Source organism: Globicephala melas, chromosome 6 (genome assembly GCF_963455315.2).
Source record: "Globicephala melas chromosome 6, mGloMel1.2, whole genome shotgun sequence".
NCBI lineage: Eukaryota > Metazoa > Chordata > Mammalia > Artiodactyla > Delphinidae > Globicephala > Globicephala melas.
The window spans coordinates 92437246-92457261 of NC_083319.1; the positions used below are offsets into that span (position 1 = coordinate 92437246).

At 42.9% G+C, this 20016-nt stretch overlaps 1 long non-coding RNA gene across 1 annotated transcript; it reads left to right on the plus strand.

Moving 5' to 3' along the window:
* Window positions 1-373: 373 nt before the first annotated feature.
* Window positions 374-19455, plus strand: LOC138842715 (uncharacterized). Its single transcript, XR_011377510.1, has 3 exons — window positions 374-576; window positions 1462-1580; window positions 19056-19455. It is a non-coding gene; the product is annotated as an uncharacterized lncRNA (long non-coding RNA).
* Window positions 19456-20016: the final 561 nt, after the last annotated feature.

Sequence of the window (20016 nt, forward strand, 5' to 3'; positions counted from 1 at the left end):
GCAGTGGTTAAGAATTCACCTGTCAATGCAGGGATCATGTGTTCGAGATCCCACATGCCGCAGAACAACTAAGCCTGTATGCCACAACTACTGAAGCCCGCATGCAACAATGAGAAGCCCAGGCACCGCAATGAAGAGTAGCCCCTGCCCGCCGCAACTAGAGAAAGCTGCGCACAGCAACAAAGAACCAAAGCAGCCAAAAGTAAATAAATAAATTTGTGTGTATATATATATATATATATATATATATAAGGACAGAAAGAGAATAGAAATAACCTGCAGTCCCACCACTGGCCAGCACATCAGTGCGGTTCCTTTCTCCTGGCTTCCAGGTGTGGAAGTCTGGAGGCAGACCCAAGGATGCTGCAGGGCTGGCCTGTGACGTGTCCACACTGCCCCCTCGCGGTCCCTGCGCTGGCAGCCATCTCCACCGTCAGAGTGGCACACACAGAGTGCATCTCCTGACTTCTTCAGTGCCAGGAGCCAGCCCAGAGGGTCAGCCTCAGAACCTGGAATGCATGGAGGGAGCCTAGAGTCCAGGGCTTTAAGGGGACCTCCTCAAGGAGCTCCAGAGAGGTGAGTTGCATCCAGCTTGTCGGGACAGCAGAGGACAGTGGTAGACGGGGCAGAGGGCCCGCCTACACAGAGCCAGGCCCTGCAGGTGGTGGGTGGGCAATCCAAGTCCACGTCATCCCGACAGTCATTTCGTGGTGGGGACGAAAGACTGAATTTCTTGCTATGTATGTGTGTGTGGGGGGGGTGCTTTTAGAACATCAAGGTTTGGGCATATTGGCAAATGTGACACATTTGTCCCTGTCAGAAGGCAAAGCTGGGGGATACACACAGGTGGTCTCTGTCCCTTCCTATTACCACCCCACTGATGCTGCCTTTCCATAGCCCAGCACTCCGATGCCTTGGGGTGTCAGCTGGCCTTTCTTCGCTTTTCTTCAGTAGATAAAATGCAGCTAAACATGGCTCCCCTCCTCCCCCTCTTACTCCCCACCTCCTCTTCTCCTCTCTTCTTTTTTCTTCTTGTTAAATTTTGAAGAGATTTTATTTTAAAAATTTAAAAACTTTTTATTTTGAAATGACTTTGGACACTTAAAGTTGCAAAAATAGCACAGAGACTTCCCATCTGTTCCCCTAGTGTTAGCATCTTGCATAGTTATGTGATGATGGTCAAACCAGGGACTTTGCCTCGAGGCAGCACTGTGAACAAGTCCATCAACCTCATTCAAATTTCATCCATGGCTGTGCTGGTGTCTTTTTCTGGGCCAGGACCCAGCCCAGTCTCACATGTTACATTTAGTTGTCAAGTGTCCTTGATCTTTTTTAGTCCGGAATATTCCTCTGCCTTTCATTGTCTTTCACGACCTTCAGACTTTTGAAGAGTAACGGCCAGAGTTTGTCACATGTCGCTCAACTTGGGCTTGCCTGATATTTTCTCACAATTCAATTTAGGTCATGCCTTTCTGGCGAGAATACAATATGCGACAGTATCCCCTTCAGTGCATCGTATTATGAGCCCCATGACGTCAGTGTCCCATCACTGGTGGTGCCGACTTGGATCACCTGTTCAGGTGGGTCTGCCAGGTTTCTCCTCAGGGAGGTGATCTTCCCCTTTGTAATTAGTACGAGTCTCAACACTGGCCTTTTTTTTTTTTTTTTTTTAACATCTTTATTGGAGTATAATTGCTTTACAATGGTGTGTTAGTTTCTACTTTATAACAAAGTGAATCAGTTATACATATACATATGTTCCCATATCTCCTCCCTCTTGCATCTCCCTCCCTCCCACCCTCCCTTTCCCACCCATCCAGGTGGTCACAAAGCACCAAGCTGATCTCCCTGTGCTATGCGGCTGCTTCCCACTAGCTATTTATTTTATGTTTGATAGTGTATATATGTGCATGCCACTCTCTCACTTTGTCACAGCTCACCCTTCACCCTCCCCATATCCTCAAGTCCATTCTCTAGTAGGTCTGTGTCTTTATTCCCGTCTTACCCCTAGGTTCTTCATGACATTTTTTTTCTTCTTAAATTCCATATATATGTGTTAGCATATGGTATTTGTCTTTCTCTTTCTGACTTACTTCACTCTGTATGATAGACTCTAGGTCCATCCACCTCACTAAAATAACTCGATTTCGTTTCTTTTTATGGCTGAGTAATAGTCCATTGTATATATGTGCCACATCTTCTTTATCCATTCATCCGATGATGGGCACTTATGTTGTTTCCATCTCCTGGCTATTGTAAATAGAGCTGCAATGAACATTTTGGTACATGATTCTTTTTGAATTATGGTTTTCTCAGGGTATATGCCCCATAGTGGGATTGCTGGGTCATATGGTAGTTCTATTTGTAGTTTTTGAAGGAACCTCCGTACTGTTCTCCATAGTGGCTGTACCAATTCACATTCCCACCAGCAGTGCAAGAGTGTTCCCTTTTCTCCACACTCTCTCCAGCATTTATTGTTTCTAGATTTTTTGATGATGGCCATTCTGACTGGTGTGAGATGATATCTCATTGTAGTTTAGATTTGCATTTCTCTAATGATTAATGATGTTGAGCATTCTTTCATGTGTTTGTTGGCAATCTGTATATCTTCTTTGGAGAAATGTCTGTTTAGGTCTTCTGCTCATTTTTGTATTGGGTTGTTTGTTTCTTTTGTTATTGAGCTGCATGAGCTGCTTATAAATTTTGGAGATTAATCCTTTGTCAGTTGCTTCATTTGCAAATATTTTCCCCCATTCTGAGGGTTGTCTTTTGGTCTTCTTTATGGTTTCCTTTGCTGTGCAAAAGCTTTGAAGTTTCATTAGGTCCCATTTGTTTATTTTTTTTTTATTTCCATTTCTCTAGGAGGTGAGTCAAAAAGGATCTTGCTGTGGTTTATGTCATAGAGTGTTCTGCCTATGTTTTCCTCTAAGAGTTTGATAGTTTCTGGCCTTACATTTAGATCTTTAATGCATTTTGAGCTTATTTTTGTGTATGGTGTTAGGGAGTGTTCTAATCTTATACTTTTACATGTACCTGTCCAGTTTTCCCAGCACCACTTATTGAAGAGGCTGTTCTTTCCCAACTGTACATTCCTGCCTCCTTTATCACAGATAAGGTGAACATATGTGCGTGGGTTTATCTCTGGGCTTTCTATCCTGTTCCATTGATCTATCTTTCTGTTTTTGTGCCAGTACCATAATGTCTTTTTTTTTTTTTTAACATCTTTATTGGGGTATAATTGCTTTACAATGGTGTGTTAGTTTCTGCTTTATAACAAAGTGAATCAGTTACACATATACATATGTTCCCATATCTCTTACCTCTTGTGTCTCCCTCCCTCCCTCCCTCCCTATCCCACCCCTCCAGGCAGTCACAAAGCACCGAGCCGATATCCCTGTGCCATGTGGCTGCTTCCCACTAGCTATCTACCTTATGTTTGTTAGTGTATATATGTCCATGCCTCTCTCTTGCCCTGTCACAGCTCACTCTTCCCCCTCCCCATATCCTCAAGTCCATGCTCTAGTAGGTCTGTGTCTTTATTCCTGTCTTACCCATAGGTTCTTCATGACATTTTTTCTCCTTAAATTCCATATATAATGTGTTAGCATATGGTATTTGTCTTTCTCTTTCTGACTTACTTCACTCTGTATGACAGACTCTAGGTCTATCCACCTCATTACAAATAGCTCAATTTCATTTCTTTTTATGGCTGAGTAATATTCCATTGTATATATGTGCCACATCTTCTTTATCCATTCATCCGATGATGGGCACTTAGGTTGTTTCCATCTCTGGGCTATTGTACATAGAGCTGCAATGAACATTTTGGTACATGACTCTTTTTGAATTTTGGTTTTCTCAGGGTATATGCCCAGTAGTGGGATTGCTGGGTCATATGGCAGTTCTATTTGTAGTTTTTGAAGGAACCTCCATACTGTTCTCCATAGTGGCTGTACCAATTCACATTCCCACCAGCAGTGCAAGAGTGTTCCCTTTTCTCCACACCCTCTCCAGCACATATTGGTTCTAGATTTTTTGATGATGGCCATTCTGACTGGTGTGAGATGATATCTCATTGTAGTTTTGATTTGCATTTCTCTAATGATTAATGATGTTGAGCATTCGTTCATGTGTTTGTTGGCAGTCTGTATATCTTCTTTGGAGAAATGTCTATTTAGGTCTTCTGCCCTTTTTTGGATTGGGTTGTTTGTTTTTTTGTTATTGAGCTGCATGGGCTGCTTGTAAATTTTGGAAATTAATCCTTTGTCAGTTGCTTCATTTGCAACTATTTTCTCCTATTCTGAGGGTTGTCTTTTGGTCTTCTTTATGGTTTCCTTTGCTGTGCAAAAGCTTTGAAGTTTCATTAGGTCCCATTTGTTTATTTTTGTTTTTATTTCCATTTCTCTAAGAGGTGAGTCAAAAAGGATCTTGCTGTGATTTATGTCATAGAGTGTTCTGCCTATGTTTTCCTCTAAGAGTTTGATAGTTTCTGGCCTTACATTTAGGTTTTTAATCCATTTTGAGCTTATTTTTGTGTATGGTGTTAGGGAGTGATCTAATTTCATACTTTACATGTACCTGTCCAGTTTTCCCAGCACCACTTATTGAAGAGGCTGTCCTTTCTCCACTGTACATTCCTGCCACCTTTATCAAAGATAAGGTGTCCATATGTGCGTGGGTTTATCTCTGGGCTTTCTATCTTGTTCCATTGATCTATATTTCTGTTTTTGTGCCAGTAGCATATTGTCTTGATTACTGTAGCTTTGTAGTATAGTCTGAAGTCAGGGAGCCTGATCCCTCCAGCTCTGTTTTTCTTTCTCAAGATTGCTTTGGGTATTCGGGGTCTTTTGTGTTTCCTTACAAATTGTGAAAATTTTTGTTCTAGTTCTGTGAAAAATGCCAGTGGTAGTTTGATAGGGATTGCATTGAATCTGTAGATTGCTTTGGGTCATTTTCACAACGTTGATTCTTCCAATCCAAGAACATGGTATATCTCTCCATCTACTTGTATCATCTTTAATTTCTTTCATCAGTGTCTTATAATTTTCTGCATACAGGTCGTTTGTCTCCTTAGGTAGGTTTATTCCTAGATATTTTATTCTTTTTGTTGCAAAGGTAAATGGGAGTGTTTTCTTGATTTCACTTTCAGAATTTTCATCATTAGTGTATAGGAATGCCAGAGATTTCTGTGCATTAATTTTCTATCCTGCTACTTTACCAAATTCATTGATTAGCTCTAGTAGTTTTCTGGTAGCAGCTTCAGGATTCTCTATGTATAGTATCATGTAATCTGCAAACAGTGACAGCTTTACTTCTTCTTTTCCAGTTTGGATTCCTTTTATTTCCTTTTCTTCTCTGATTGCTCTGGCTAAAACTTCCAAAACTATATTGAATAAGAGTGGTGAGAGTGGGCAACCTTGTCTTGTTCCTGATCTTAGTGGAAATGCTTTCACCATTGAAACATCGTCCTTTCACCATTGAGGACGATGTTGGCTGTGGGTCTGTCATATATGGCCATTTTTATGTTGAGGAAAGTTCCCTTTATGCCTACTTTCTGTAGGGTTTTTATCATAAATAGGTGTTGAATTTTGTCAAAAGCTTTCTCTGTATCTATTGAGATGATCATATGGTTTTTCTCCTTCAATTTGTTAATATGGTGTATCACGTTGACTGATTTGCGTATATTGAAGAACCCTTGCATTCCTGGAATAAACCTCACTTGATCATGGTGTATTATCCTTTTAATGTGCTGTTGGATTCTGTTTGTTAGCATTTTGTTGAGGATTTTTGCATCCATGTTCATCAGTGATATTGGCCTGGAGTTTTCTTTCTTTGTGACATCCTTGTCTGGTTTTGGTGTCAGAGTGATGGTGGCCTCGTAGAATGAGTTTGGGAGTGTTCCTCCCTCTGCTATATTTTGGAAGAGTTTGCAAAGGATAGGCGTTAGCTCTTCTCTAAATGTTTGATAGAATTCTCCTCTGAAGCCAAGTGGTCCTGGGCTTTTGTTTGTCGGAAGATTTTTAATGACAGTTTCAATTTCAGTGCTTGTGATTGGTCTGTACATGTTTTCTATTTCTTCCTGATTCAGTCTTTGCAGGTTTTGCATTTCTGAGAATTTGTCCGTTTCTTCCAGGTTGTCCATTTTATTGGCATAGAGTTGCTTGTAGTAATCTCTCATGATCTTTTGTATTTCTGCAGTGTCAGTTGTTAATTCTCCTTTTTCATTTCTAATTCTATTGATTTGAGTCTTCTCCCTTTTTTTCTTGATGAGTCTGGCTAATGGTTTATCAATTTTGTTTATCTTCTCAAAGAACAAGCTTTTAGTTTTATTGATCTTTGCTATCATTTCCTTCATTTCTTTTTCATTTATTTCTGATCTGATTTTTATGATTTCTTTCCTTCTGCTAACTTTGGGGCTTTTGTCCTTCTCTCTCTAATTGCTTTAGGTGGAAGGTTAGGTTGCTTATTCGAGATGTTTCCTGTTTCTTAAGGTAGGATTGTATTGCTATAAACTTCCCTCTTAGAACTGCTTTTGCTGCATCCCATAGGTTTTGAGTCGTCGTGTTTCCATTGTCATTTGTTTCTCGGTACTTTTTGATTTCCTCTTTGATTTCTTCAGTGATCACTTCGTTATTAAGTAGTGTATTGTTTAGCCTCCATGTGTTTGTATTTTTTACAGATCTTGTCCTGTAATTGATATCTATTCTCATAGCATTGTGGTCGGAGAAGATAGTTGATACCATTTCAATTTTCTTAAATTTACCAAGGCTTGATTTATGACCCAAGATATGATCTATCCTGGAGAATGTTCCATGAGCACTTGAGAAAAATGTGTATTCTGTTGTTTTTGGATGGAATGTCCTATAAATATCAATTAAGTCCATCCTGTTTAATGTATCATTTAAAGCTTGTGTTTCCTTATTTATTTTCATTTTGGATGATCTGTCCATTGGTGAAAGTGGGGCGTTAAAGCCCCCTACTATGAATATGTTACTGTCGATTTCTCCTTTTATGGCTGTTAGTATTTGCCTTATGTATTGAGATGCTCCTATGTTGGGTGCATAAATATTTACAATTGTTATATCTTCCTCTTGGATCGATCCCTTGATCATTATGGAGTGTCCTTCTTTGTCTCTTGTAATAATCTTTATTTTAAAGTCTATTTTGTCTGATATGAGAATTGCTACTCCAGCTTTCTTTTGGTTTCCATTTGCATGGAATATCTTTTTCCATCCCCTTACTTTCAGTCTGTATGTGTCTCTAGGTCTGAAGTGGGTCTCTTGTAGACAGCATATATATGGGTCTTGTTTTTGTATCCATTCAGCCAGTCTGTGTCTTTTGGTGGGAGCATTTAAGCCATTTACATTTAAGGTAATTATCAATATGTATGTTCCTATTCCCGTTTTCTTAATTGTTTTGGGTTTGTTATTGTAGGTCTTTTCCTTTTCTTGTGTTTCTTGCCTAGAGAAGTTCCTTTACCATTTGTTGTAAAGCTGGTTTGGTGGTGCTGAACTCTATCAGCTTTTGCTTGTCTGTAAAGGTCTTAATTTCTCCATCATATCTGAATGAGATCCTTGCTGGGTAGAGTAATCTTGGCTGTAGGTTTTCCTCCTTCATCACTTTAAATATGCCCTGCCAGTCCCTTCTGGCTTGCAGAATTTCTGCTGAAAGATCAGCTGTTAACCTTATGGGGATTCCCTTGTGTGTTATTTATTGTTTTTCCCTTGCTGCTTTTAATATGCTTTCTTTGTATTTAATTTTTGACAGTTTGATTAATATGTGTCTTGGCGTATTTCTCCTTGGATTTATCCTGTATGGGACTCTCTGTGCTTCCTGGCCTTGATTAACTATTTCCTTTCCCATATTAGGGAAGTTTTCAACTATAATCTCTTTAAATATTTTCTCAGTCTCTTTCTTTTTCTCTTCTTCTTCTGGAACCCCTATAATTCGAATGTTGGTGCGTTTAATGTTGTCCCAGAGGTCTCTGAGACTGTCCTCAGTTCTGTTCATTCTTTTTTCTTTACTCTGCTCTGCAGTGGTTATTTCCACTATTTTATCTTCCAGGTCACTTATCCATTCTCCTGCCTCAGTTATTCTGCTATTGACCCCATCTAGAGTATTTTTAATTTCATTTATTGTGTTGTTCATTGTTGCTTGTTTCATCTTTAGTTCTTCTAGGTCCTTGTTAAATGTTTCTTGCATTTTCTGTATTCTATTTCCAAGATTTTGGATCAACTTTACTATCATTATTCTGAATTCTTTTTCAGGTGGACTGCCTATTTCCTCTTTTGTTAGGTCTGGTGGGTTTTTATCTTGCTCCTTCACCTGCTGTGTGTTTTTCTGTCTTCTCATTTTGCTTATCTTACTGTGTTTGGAGTCTCCTTTTTGCAGGCTGCAGGTTCGTAGTTCCTGTTTTTTTGGTGTCAGTCCCCAGTGGCTAAAGTTGGTTCAGTGGATTGTGTAGGCTTCCTGGTTGAGGGGACTAGTGCCTGTGTTCTGGTGGATGAGGCTGGATCTTGTCTTTTTGGTGGGCAGGTCCATGTCTGGTGATGTTTCGGGGTGTCTGTGGACTTATTATGATTTTAGACAGCCTCTCTGCTAATGGGTGTGGTTGTGTTCCTGTCTTGCTAGTTTTTTGGCATAGGGTGTCCAGCACTGTCGCTTGCTGGTCATTGAGTGAAGCTGGGTGCTGGTGTTGAGATGGAAATCTCTGGGAGATTTTCACTGTTTGATATTATGTGAAGCTGGGAGGTGTCTTGTGGACCATTGTCCTGAAGTTGGCTCTCCCACGTCAGTGGCACAGCACTGACTCCTGGCTGCAGCACCAAGAGCCTTTCATCCACATGGCTCAGAATTAAAAGGGAGAAAAAGTAGAAAGAAAGGAAGAAAGAAAGAAAGAGGATAAAATAAAATAAAGTAAGATAAAATAAAATAGCATTATTAAAATAAAAAATAATTATTAAGAAAAAAAATGTGTTAAAAGAAAGAAAAAAAAAACAGCAAAAATGGACAGATAGAACCCTAGGAGAAATGGTGAAAGCAAAGCTATACAGACAAAATCTCACACAGAAGCATACACATACACACTCACAAAAAGAGGAAAAGGGGAAAAAATAATAAATCTTGCTCTCAAAGTCCACCTCCTCAATTTGGGTTGATTTGTTGTCTATTCAGGTATTCCACAGATGCAGGGTACATCAAGTTGATTGTGGAGCTTTAATCTGCTGCTCCTGAGGCTGCTGGGAGAGATTTCCCTTTCTCTTCTTTGTTGCACAGCTCCCAGGGCTCAGCTTTGGATTGGCCCCGCCTCTGCATGTAGGTCGCTGGAGGGCGTCTGTTCTTCGCTCAGACAGGACGGGGTTAAAGGAGCAGCTGACTTGGGGCCTCTGGCTCACTCAGGCCGTGGGGAGGTAGGGGTGCGGATGTGGGGCCAGCCTGTGGCAGCAGAGGCAGCGTGACGTTGCACTAGCCTGAGGCGCGCCGTGCGTTCTCCCGGAGAAGTTGTCCCTGGATCCCGGGACCCTGGCAGTGGCGGGCTGCACAGGCTCCCTGGAAGGGAGGTGTGGATAGTGAACTGTGCTCGCACACAGATTTCTTGGTGGCGGCAGCAGCAGCCTTAGCGTCTCATGCCCATCTCTGGGGTCCGCGCTGATAGCCTCGGCTCGCGCCCGTCTCTGTAACTCAATAAGCAGCGCTCTTAATCCCCTCTCCTCGCGCACCAGGAAACAAAGAGGGAAGAAAAAGTCTCTTGCCTCTTCGGCAGGTCCAGACTTTTCTCCGGACGCCCTTCCGGCTAGCCGTGGTGCACTAACCCCCTGCAGGCTGTGTTCACGCCGCCAACCCCAGTCCTCTCCCTTCGCTCCGACCTAAGCCCAAGCCTCAGCTCCCAGCCCCCACCTGTCCTGGCGGGTGAGCAGACAAGCCTCTCGGGCTGGTGAGTGCTGGTCGGCACCGATCTTCTGTGCGGGAATCTCTCTGCTTTGCCCTTCGCACCCCTGTTGTTGTGCTTTCCTCCGTGGCGCCGAAGCTTTCCCGCTCCTCCACCCACAGTCTCTGCCCGCGAAGGGGCTTTCTAATGTGTGGAAACCTTTCCTCCTTCACAGCTCCCTCCCCCTGGTGCAGGTCCCATCCCTATTCTTTTGTCTCTGTTTATTCTTTTTTCTTTTCCCCTACCCAGGTGCGTGGGGAGTTTCTTGCCTTTTGGGAGGTCTGAGGTCTTCTGCCAGCGTTCAGTAGGTGTTCTGTAGTTGTTCCACGTGTAGATGTATTTCTGGTGTATCTGTGGGGAGGAAGGTGATCTCCGTGTCTTACTCTTCCGCCATCTTCCCCCTCTCTCTCAACAATGGGCTTTGAATGCACTGATTTCCACCATCTGACAGTTTAGTCTTCCAGGCCCGCCATTGCCCATCCCTTCTGGAGGACCTTCTGTCTTCAGGCCCTGCAGGGAAGGGCAGATCAACTGGAACAGCACGGAAGTGAGGAGGCCTGTGCAGGATGGGGCTTGTCTTCAGTTCCTAATCAATGAGCTCCAAAATGGGGGGCAGGTGTGGTTAAGGACAATCAAAGCAAATAGTACCACTTTTTTTTTTTTTTACTTGATATTGAGTGCAGGTGATTTTAAATGAGGTAACTCTCCTATTAATCCATTTATTTGCAAATGCCTTGTTTCCAGATCAATAAAAGCGTATTTTGAATGGACTTTATTCCAGAGAGCACCTGGTGACATATAAGATTTTCTCTACAGTTGGGAAGGTTCTATTTTTAGAGGTGATGCCATCTTGTCACGGGCAAGATGATAAGAGCTGTGGCTGATGTCAGTGAACGTGAGCCTGTGGCGTTTGGCATATGTCTTTACAGGAGGCCCTGATTTCTTTTCCTGTTAATCCCTTCTTCTCAGAGTTCCCTCTCAGTTCTCACTCACTGCTTCTGTCATCCCACACCTAGATTCTGGAAGAATATTTGAGTTGCAGAGAGTTTTGCTCTTTGCTACTCTGTAGCCACATATTTCTAAAAAGAAAGAGACATTTTTGGGGGAAGGGGAAGATTAAATTGCTCATTAAAAGAGCAGTTTAAGTGAGGGAATTGCACTGTTAGCTTTTTCTGCATGACAAGCATCCCAAAATTTAGAGGCATAAAACAACAACCCATTTTCTTCTGCTTACAAGTCTAAGAGCCTGTTAGGCCAACCTAGCGGTGTCTTCTGGACTTTTCCATGCATCTGTGGTCAGAGGGCAGGCGGGCATCCAGGCACCTTGGTTCTGCTCCTTGTGGACATTAATCCCCCAGCAGGCTCACTTGGGCTCGTTCCCATGGAAATTTGGGAATGCCAAGCGGATGCAGCTTGGTTCAAGTCTCTGCTTGCATAACATTTACTGTCTTTCCACTGGTGGCTCTGTGCAAAGCCAATGTGGAAGAAGGCTGCCTGAGGGTGTGAACATAGGGAGACAAATTATCAGCCACGTTTGCAAGCCGTCTCCCATGAGTGAGATGCGAACATCACTGCTTATATGGCATTAAACACCAAATTGTTAATAAAATAATGAGAAAGCAATTCCCTGTTCATTTTATTATGTGTATGTTACACAGCTCTGTCCTTTCTCAAATGTGTGCATGTTGCAAATAAAGACACAACCCAACACATCAACAAAGATTTCCATTGAGAAACTAGTTCCTTAAGTTTTTGGAGCCAAACACACCACTTAAAACCTAGATGGAGTTGAAATTCTGTCATTGTCTTAGAAAACTGGTCAGTTCTGTGCAATTATGCTAGATGATTTTTTTCCTGAGAAGTTATATTAACATCATTTTGAATCCAAGCAAATACCTTATGGTTATATGCACAGTTTTCTCCAGGAACCATGTTCACTCTCATGGCTGGGAGTTTCACTTCTTGGGTTTTTGTTGCATAGTTTCCCTGAACACGTCCCAGTCTTGTGCATAAATGAGGTGGAAGCAGCAGCAGCAACAGCACGTTACAGACAAATTCACCTCTCTATCAGGTGTCCAGAAATACTAGGAGAAAATATTTCCCCGCATTTATTAGAAAAGTAAAAAAGTAACTAAAGTCAAGACATTTCATTTTGAATCAAAATCATGATTGACATCAAACTTTTCCAGGTGTCTGCATCAGCGCCCACCTTCCCCTCCCACCTGGGTTTTGTGCCTGTCTCCAAGGGTTTGCCTTCACCCGCCCTCTGGAGGCCCTGCCCTCTGTAAATATACTATATGCCTTTACCTATAATTGCTGCCCTTCTCCTTTCTGCCCTTTCATGGGCAGGTTTTAGCTTGGTCATCATTAAGAATATTTATTTATTGAAATTAATAGATATTTATTAAAGTAAAACATACTTGTGATTGAAATTATTAAAGAGAACTGAAAGTCTCAAAATGAAAATAATGGACCCCTTGACCACCTTCTCTGTGCCCTAGCCCTACTCTTCAGAGGTCAGTCACTTTTAAACTTCTGTTTAGCTGTTTCTTCTGATCCTCACTTCCATGCTTCTAGATAATATGCTTGTACTGCTATTTCTTGATTTGATCAATTTTAGGCATTTTCGATGGGCTTTCTATAATCAGATTTTCTTCCATGTCTTCTTTGACTTCTTCCAGTACAGTTGGGTCAATAATCAATATTTACATTACTAGTATAGCTGTGTAAATATTGTTCATTGAGGCCCCAGGTGAACATTTCCTATTTTATGGAGTCTTTGTTTCTCTTGAAGTTTGTAATTGCTTCTTTTTTTCCACTTGTATAATTTTCTCTTCACATATTTTTATATTGTCCCCAAAGGTTTAATTTTTATCATTTGTTCTCCTTTTCCCCCACTAGTTTTACCTTCCAAATACTTCTATAGCTCACTAAATCTGGACTATTGGCTCTCTAGGACCGTGGCACGTTTTTCATACTGGAGCGTCCCCTTACTCTCCTGGGTTGGACCTACTGTTTCTTTGCTCCCTTGTCTTCCTAATTTTGCCAGAGATTATCTCCAGTAGCTCCTTAAGGAAGGTGCAAGAAAAGTCAATTTTGTGAATCGTTATATGAACGAAAATGTCTTTAGTCTATTTTTACTTATGACCGATATTTTGCTGAATTTATAATTCCAAGTTGAAGATAATTTTTCCTCAGAATTTTTAGGTAAAAAAATAATACTAATACAAGGTGACATAAGAACCTCATCGTTCAGTGTTATATGGAGGCTGTTCTACATAAGCCTCAACTCTAAAGTTATAGATTCATAGATGTTCTTAGTTCCACCACCTTTATACAACCGATCACCTGATTGCTTCAATACTGAGCCAGAGCTTGATGCTTCAGAATGGTTAGTCTTTACATGTTGAAGATCTCTGCTAGATGACTTGTGCTTATCATGACATCTAGCACATCTTTGCCTTTATAAAAAACAGTATTTTGCCATTTTCTCGGCAGGTTTTTTTTTCTGTTATTTTTGTTAAGAGATCCCCCTTCTCTGTGATCATCCTTTCTCTCCTTTTAAATTCGAACGGCTAGTCCATTTCTCAACAGATCTGAAGAATTGCAGCAGCTCATGGTTCTTTTTTCTTTTTGGCAGTACGTGGACCTCTCACTGTTGTGGCCTCTCCCGTTGCGGAGCACAGGCTCCGGATGCGCAGGCTCAGCGGCCATGGCTCATGGGCCTAGCCACTCCACGGCATGTGGGATCCTCCTGGACCGGGGCACGAACCCGTGTCCCCTGCATTGGCAGGTGGACTCTCAACCACTGCGCCACCAGGGAAGCCCGCAGCTCATGTTTTTGTTCTCAGTTTTGCTGGCAGCCTGGTCAGGGATGGGTGCAGCATTGCTGCCAACAGCCCACGGTGACCCTGTACATGGAGGGGCCAGAGGATAGGGGTGCCTCTGGGTTAGGGCTGTGCACACCCTCCATGGAACTGCGGTGGAGAGAGGAGCCCAGAGCTAGACAAGGAGATCACAGAGCTGCACAGGAGGGTGGAGTGTGTGGAGGTTCTCCTGAGCGGGTCCTTCCTGTCCAGTGACTGAGTCTGGCCACCAGGCAGGTGTCAGCTCCCAATCCATTGCTGGAGGGAGAGATGGGGGAGAATAAAACTTGGTTTGTGTGATGGCATCAAACTAATTCTAATTTTGAATTTAAAAAATCCATGCTCTGACCCCTGAAGCACAAAAGAATGGATTTAAAACCCAGGCAGAGAACAGCCTCTTCTGTTACTAAAAGAAACTGCAAGTTGATTTCTCCCTCAGACACTACTTGTCATGTCTTCTGCATGTCCCAGACAGACAAGCCTCTCACTGAAGCTTCTTGGGAGGAACCAGGGTCTCCCAGCTCACAGGTGAGGGCAGCCAGTCCTGGTCTCCAGGTCCTGGGTGTGCCTTTTTTGGTCCCTCCCCAGCAGAGGGTGCAGGTGATCCTCCTTGGGTGCATTCAGTGTCTGGAGCCAGAAGGAGGCCAGATGTCTCACTGAGTGCCTCCCTGAGGGTCTCCAGCACTGGGAACCACTCTCTGAGACGTCTGTGCTCAATGTCAATGGGAGTGAAGTGTCTACAATAATTTTCCTGTGTGGTTCCTGTGCTGTTCCTTCCTTAGTGGTACCTCCTGGGGATAGAAGGGGGTCGGGTGGGGATGGGGGGAAAGTGGAGAATGGAGGCAGGTGGGGATGGGGGACAGGTGGAGGCACTGTCTTCACTGTGAGGACCCACAGCCTGTGTGAGCCAAGCCAGGGAGGGTGACCCCGGCTTCCAAAGACAGGCAGCAGTCAGGGCTTTAGTAGAAAGTGGCAGCATGTTTTATGTGCCTTTACACACTTTCCTGAGGGTGATATAAAAGTGTGTGACCTGGCTGGGCAAGAATTCATTCTTCTATCCAGCCATGCTGACTTCTTTAGAGGAACTTGGATAGCTTTGGGGCACCTGGGTCACACTCCCCTCCAAAAAGGGACATTGCCACCAAACACCCGGTGGAGGGACAGGTTCTGGGAATGAAGAGGGCTTCCCTGGCCCAGCATGGGGCTGAAGCCGGCAGTGGGGGAAGTCTCTGTGGCTTCACACAAAGAGCTGCAGGAAGGCAGCCTGTTCCATTCCTCACTCACCACTTAGGTCACAGGAAAGGAGGATTACAGGGAAGGAGGATTATAGTAATGGGTGTTCTTGTTACTAATACAAAGCTACTGCTATTACAATTAACCAAGCAACAAACCACCCATCATTATTGAGCACCACTGTCTACTAGGCAATTGATAAGCGTTTTACAAGCATCACTAATATAACCTTCATAACAGCCACGTGACACATGCTCTTCTTTTCACAGACAGGACACTGAAGCTCAGAGAGGTTAAGTGACTCCTGCAGGGTCACATAGCAGAAGCGTCTGATTTCAGAGCCTTCTGCTGCAACCTCTATTGCAGGGTGGTCGCTGACCTGATCCATGCTTGCTGGGGTTCCTCGAGCTTGAGGCCAAACATGATGAGTCATGGAGAGTGAAAGCCCTTCACTGCCTATGGTGACGTCTCCTCTGTCCCAGACGTACTTTCTCTAGGACCTCATTTCTTTATTTCTGCTACAGCTTAGGGACAAAGGCAAGTTCTTTGTTGAAAAGCTGCCAGATGTGGCCTTGCTCCTCCAAATGTTTGGTGTACCTGCAAAGTAAACATTCATTTTCTCCCTCCTTTGCTTCAGAAGCTGCCTTCTGTTTCTCTTACCCCACCACCCAGAGCAGCGATGGCCCTGTGCTTCAGCACGGGTGGAAACTTGCTTGGCTCCTTTCTCACTTGGGGCACATTTTACTGGCTTCCTGTCTCTTCTAGAACCCAGTATCTAGACCTCAGGATGGCCACAGTTTCTACTTTGAAGGCCAGTCTTCATTGAACTTTAGTGATTGCTGACAGCTCTGTGTTGAAATGACCCTGAGACATGGTAGGATGGAGTTCTGGGTTCCATTGTTAATGTCTGTCATGGTCAAAGGATGGGAGGTGGTGGCAATTGTACTGATAGGCTATGGCCCTTTCTAAGAAGTGACAGGATTCAGTGAGGTGTAGGAAAGTAGGTCATTCATCAAATTACTGCCATAGTGTCTTTGGAAATGATGGCCAAATGAGCCCCCACTGTCTGCTTTAATCATCTCTCCTGGAGAGTGACATGGTGACAGGGAACCTGGGTTTGCAACTGGCATGGAGCAGCAGCATCCATGCAAACATTGGGAAGTGAATTCCCATATGGTGACATCTTAGCTCTTGTGAGGACTATGCCCCTCAGTCCCAGGGGCACAGGGGACCTGGAGCAGCCCTTGTCCCAGCTTCATCATCACGCCCACATTACTTCAACCACAAGTCCAGAAGTCAGGGCCGCATCCTGGGAGCTCTGGCTCCTTTCTGCTTACTTCCCCCTCTTGAGAGCATTCCATCTGTTCTGATTCCCCACCATTTTAGCATCAAATATACAGAAACATTGAGAGTGAGCACCCAGACACCTACCACTGGATTCTACAAAAATATTGAACTTCTTTTGTTTTTGTTTTCCATATCTAGGCATCCATCTCCATATTGATCCACCTCATATTTTTAATTAATTAAACTCCATACTTTATTTGGATTTTTGAATTTTTAAATTATGGCAAAATACACATAATATAAAACTTACCGTGTTAACTATTTTTAAATGTACAGTTTAGTGGCATTAAGTACATTCACATGGCTGTACAACAACCACAACGTCCGTCTCCAGAACTTTTTCATCTTCCCAAACTCAAACTCTTTCCCTATTAAACACTAAGTCCCCATTCCCTCTCCCCCCTACTAAGCATTGTCTTACTTTCTGTGTCTATGACTTCACTACTCTAGGTCCCTCATATGAGTCCCTCATATGAGTCCTTCATACACATACATGTCTTTTTGTGACTGGCTGATTTCACTCAGCATGAGGTCCTCAAGGTTCATCCATGTTGTAGCATGTGACATGGTTTCTTCCTTTTTAAGGCTGAATAATTTTCTATTGCATGTGTATACCACATTTTGTTATCCATCCCTCTGTCGATGAACACTTGGGTTGCTTCCATATCTCGGCTATTGTAAATAATGCTGCTATGAATATGGGTGTACAAATATCTTTTCAAGTCCCTGCTTTCCCTTCTTTTGGGTATGTACCTAGGAGTGGAATTACTGTGATCCACCTCATTTTTTGAAGCATTTCAAAGAAAGTTACAGACATCCATTCACTCCACCAGAACACTTCATCATGCGTACTTCTACTTTACAGTTCTCTCTTTTTCTCCTTCACAAGTCTTATCTAAACCATCCAATGAGTTTTGACAAATGCATACACCTGTACAACTCAAACACCACCGAAATATGGAACATCTCCATCATTCCAGAAAGTTCCTTTATGTCAGAGTGTGTTTGTGTACACACTGTAGGGAATTTTTTATTTATACTGATTTCAGAAGATGAGAAGACCCAGATTTCTGATCAGATGATACAAAGGTAGAATTAAAGGCAGCTTTGATAGCTATTACATGTGACTTGTCATCACAGTCCACCAACTTTCACAAAATATCTTTCTGGTTCGTTTTGTTGTGGGTTTAGTTTAGTGAAGGTACTAAACTCTACACGCTGTGTATGTATGGGTTAGGTTGAATGTGTGCTCCTCCCCCCAGACTCCTGGTACCTGAGAATGTGACCTTATTTGGAAATAGTGTCACTGCAAATGTAATTAGTTAAGACGAGATCATACTGGAACAGGGTGAGCTCTAATCCAATATGAGTGGTGTTCTTAAAAGAAAACATTAGGACACACTGGGGGAAGGCAGTCACGTGAAGTCAGAGAGACCAGGAGAAGGTGGCCGTGTGAAGACCGTGACAGATATTGAGGGACGTGGCTACAAGCCAAGGAACAACAAGATGCTGGAAGAGGCAAGGAAGGATCCTCCCCTAGAGACTTCAGAGGGTACACAACCCTGTTGACACCTTGATCTTGGACTTCTGGCCTCTAGAACTGTGAGAGTATAAATTGCTATTGTTTAAGCCACTAGGTTTGTGATACTTTGTTTCTGCAGCTATAGGAAACAAATACAATGACTGACCATGATGTGTTGAAGCTAACCTCAGAGAGGACCCAAAAACAGCTTTCTTGGTTTTTGTCCAACAGACATGGAGGAGTTGTTACTTTTACATTAAAAACAAATAAAATAAAAACCTTGTGAGAATTCCACAGGTTGAGGAAATCTAATCACAGGACTACAAATACAGTGGCTTAGCAGTATAATTCTATATTAATTGACTCACTGTTGTCCAAATTCATCGGGTATTTATGTTCTTAGATATCTCCATCCCCATGTCCTGTCCTGAGTTCCTGACTATGAGAGAACTTTTGTCCAAATGTAAAATCCCTGCAGATACTCAGAGTGTGTGGTCACACACAGATGTGCCATGCTCTACTTTTGTTATTTTACTACTGACATCCTTCTGAATGGTCCACGTTATCTTATTACCTTTTCTTTAAAATCTTCAATAATGAATAAAAGTGAGCAAGAGCTGGTAAAACAAGTCTAGTCTCTCTCCAAATTACAGAGACTTCCTTGAATGGGGAGATGATACATTTTCACAAACCGCCCCCACTTCTGCCCACAGAAACTAGTGGAAAAGATGCCCAAAAATATCACACAAAAGAAATAAGTTATGTTTGGATCTGTCTTCCCTGCTGGGCTGTGGGGCAGGTGCTGCTAGGCCTCAGATCCTGCTCTGGGGGCTGGCAGGAAGGTGGCCAGCCTGTGAGCAAGGAGATGTCACCATGAAACCAAGCAGACCTATGTAGAGGCCTTCCCAGTGACAGAATCCCCAGAGTTCCCTGCTTACTGATGACTAGGAAAAAGACTGTGGGAATATACTGTGGCATCCTAAGCCATCGATGAGTAGAGAAAGAAACAAGCCTCAGCAGTTGATGATTGGAGAAACAAAGGAATGCAGAAACAAAGATGAGGCAGTCAGGCACAGAAATAACCATAACTTAAACAATAGATCAGCTCCAAGGACTCCTAGTTCTCTCTCAAAGGTAAAGTCTAATGCACATTCCTCAGTTGTCTTACAGAAACAAGATCTCAATCAGATGGAGAGTGATGACCATGAGGAGACTGCTCTGGACCAGCTGGAACCTGAAGATTGACAATGCTTACCCCGTGACCTCACCTGGTTACCTCACCACCCACCAAACAGAAAATTGTGCACAAGCTGATTATTGTTCCCCATGACCCTCTCCCTCACTCTGTCTTTATAAAGTCTTCCCTGAAAGCCATCTGAGACTATGGGTCTTTTGAGCATTAGCTACCTGTTCTCCTTGCTTGATGCCTTGCAATAAATGTTATACTTTCTTTAACCACAACCAAGTGTCAATAGCAAACCCAAGTTTGGTTCAGTAACAAGCCTAGAAAATGGGTCTCTTGTTGTGGACTTAGATGGTGTTGCCCCAGAATACTATATAGATACACATACACAGACATACACATACACTGTGGATTCACTGTGTTGTCCACTTTACTCCTGGCAGGTGTGTGCCCCCACCATCCCACCCACACTGTCCCAGTCAGGACACACAGCACAAAACCTGCCATGGACAACAGGTCAGGACATGCTGACCACCAGCTATGTGAAATGTTCCAATAAAGAAATTCTCCACTCAACCTGTGGGCCCTGTGGGCAGTTCTGACTGCCAACCCTCTGAGATCTCCGCAGGGGCCGAGGGAAGGCTCCATGTCAGCCGCATGGGTTCCTACAACAGGATTTTGTGGATCCTTTCATGATTCTGAACTTGGGATGTTTCTTAGTATTAACAGCAAAATGTCTTCCTTTATTACAGGCAGAGGATGAGCCCATGATATCATTGTCATGTGTGAACCAGCATCACCACATGAAGGGGTGTCTGTGGACCAAGACTGTTCTGTGTTGGTGGGATTTTAGCTTCACTTTGGATTCTTCCTTTTTACTTAGTATATCTTCACAAAACTCACCTATAAAATGATGCAGTTATACTTTATGTAATTT